This window comes from Cebus imitator, unplaced genomic scaffold (genome assembly GCF_001604975.1).
Source record: "Cebus imitator isolate Cc_AM_T3 unplaced genomic scaffold, Cebus_imitator-1.0 Scaffold417, whole genome shotgun sequence".
Classification (NCBI taxonomy): domain Eukaryota; kingdom Metazoa; phylum Chordata; class Mammalia; order Primates; family Cebidae; genus Cebus; species Cebus imitator.
Window position 1 is genome coordinate 467,065 of NW_016107732.1, and position 2,503 is coordinate 469,567.

Here is a 2,503-nt window from a genome sequence, read left to right on the forward strand (position 1 = left end):
TCTCAAAAAAAAAAAAAAAAAAAAAAAGAGTTCATGGAATGTGCTCATTGTTTAACATAGCATGATCATAAGAGAAAATCTCTGAGAATAACCTTTGACAGGGAGCTCTAAGCAAGAATTTGAGCCTCAGACATCTGTGCATTCATACTGTAGAGATTACCTACGACTGTATAAGTGATCAGAAACAAATGGGGTCCTCATCTCTTTCCCCTTAATCATTTCAGTGTGGATATGATCCAGCTGCTGCCCAAAAGATCTGAGCTGGGGACTGCTGTGGATTTCCAGAAGTCCCCGTCCTTAATAAACAGTGTTGACCTCATATGGTAGCTGAGATGGATTTGTCCAACCAGCTTCCCAATCCACCAACCTTACATGTGCCCACCTCATGATGTTCTCGTTTGTGCAGAGATAAATGCCATAGTGTTTAACCCTTCAATCTGTTCTGTTCATAGTATGGGACTGGTTGAGAAAAGATGGGCTTTGCTAGCAGGGACCACCAACTTTATGTGCCTCAGAGTGGACAGCAGGATGGTAGAGGGTAGCTCTTAGTCTAATTTGGCCTGTTTTGCAAAGCTGCCCAACATCTCTTAGGAAAAAAACTTTAGGGCATTGTGACCTGGATATCAGGATCTCTATGAGCCCTAAGCTCACCCTGATGAGGGAGTAGTTGTGACAACCTCCAGTGCTTCTAGAAGTAGCATGAGTTGAGTCCCTTTTTCCCAGAGGATGTGTCATATTCACTCAATTCTGTTGAGGGGTGGCTGTCTCCTATGACCTCTATGCAGAGGACATTGTCCCTGGAGTCTAAAATCTGGTAGGCATGTAAGGCCTACAGGGGCTAAGTAGGAAACTGATAGAGAAACAGTACATACAGAAACACTGGATAGTAGGGAATGGTGGAGACTGGGAAACTGGAAGTTATGTGTGTCCTCTAAAGGGGATACACAAATTTAATGTAACTATGACTCTGCGATGGCTGTACAGAAATTCTCAGGACCTGCTGAGCTCCTCCTTTTCTTCTGTGGCTGAGGCCAGTGTGAGAGCAAACAATCTGAAGGTTTGTGAATTCCTGTACTTCCTTGGGCTGTTGATATTTTGGTCATCACTGCACAGGCAGGAACCCCAGGACTGACAAAAGAGAGCTTGTAGTCCATGGTGCATCTTTTGTGACCCAGCCAGCATTTGGGGCGTGATGGCCTTCATTGCTTTCTAGTTTTTGCCACCACTGAAGCAGGGCTGACTCAAGATATGGGAAGAGGAAGAGGGTTGAATAAATACAGGGTTGACTGATTCAGATTTTTATGTGGGAACATTTTTTTCTTAACACATTAATGACATATCATTGTTATACAATAGACACATTGAAATTGTATAATTTGATAAATTTTGACACAGATACACATGTCCAAAGTTTCCTCATGCCCCTTACTAATCTCCACTTATCATTCTCCATATATCCCCATGTGACCACTGATATGTTTAATGACACTATACATTAGTCAGCATTTTCAAAAGTTTTATATAAATGTAATCATATGGTATGTGATTATTTTTTGTCTGTCAGTAAACGTTTTATTTTAGATATAGGGGATACAAATGCAGTTTTGTTATAGGGATATATTATGTACTGGTGAAGTCTGGGCTTTTAGTGTGACTGTCACCCAAATAGTGTACATTATACCTAATAGAAAGTTTCTCATTGTTCACCTTTTTCCTCCCTTGTTCTGTGGGTTTATTTTCAACTTTTATTTTAAGCGCAGGAGGTACATGTGCAGGCTTGTTACACGGATAAATTGTGTGTCACTGGGGAGTTGATGTACAATTGATTTTGTCTCCCAGGTAGTGAGCATAGTACCCAATAGGAAGTTGTTGGTCTTTTTCCCACTTACCCTTCTCCCACTGTCCCCACTTAAGTAGGCCTTGGTGGCTATTTTTCCCATCTTTGTATCTACGTGTTCTCAATGTTTACCTCCCACTTATAAGTGAGAAGATGCAGTATTTGGTTTTCTGTTCCTGCACTAATTCATTTCAGATAATGGCCTCCAGCTGCATCCATGTTGCTGCAAAGAACATGATGTTTTTTATGGTTGCATAGTAATCTGTGGTGTATACGTACCACATTTTCTTTACTCATTTCGCTGTCGATAGGCATCTAGGTTGATTCAAGTCTTTGCTATTGTGAATAGTGCTGCAGTGAACATACAGGTGCATGTGTATTTCTGGAGAACGATTTACATTCCTTTGAATACACACCTAGTAATGGGATTGCTGGGTCAAATGGAAGTTCTGTTCTAAGGTCTTTGAGAAACCTCCACACTGCTTTCCACAGTAGCTGCACTAATTTATTTTCCCAGCACCAGTGTATAAGCATTCCTTTTTCTCCACAACCTTGCCAATATCTGTTACTTTTTAACTTTAAAACAGCCATTCTGACTGATGTGAGATGGCATCTCATTGTGGTTTCATTTTAATTTCTCTTAATGATTAAATCTTTAATTTCTCT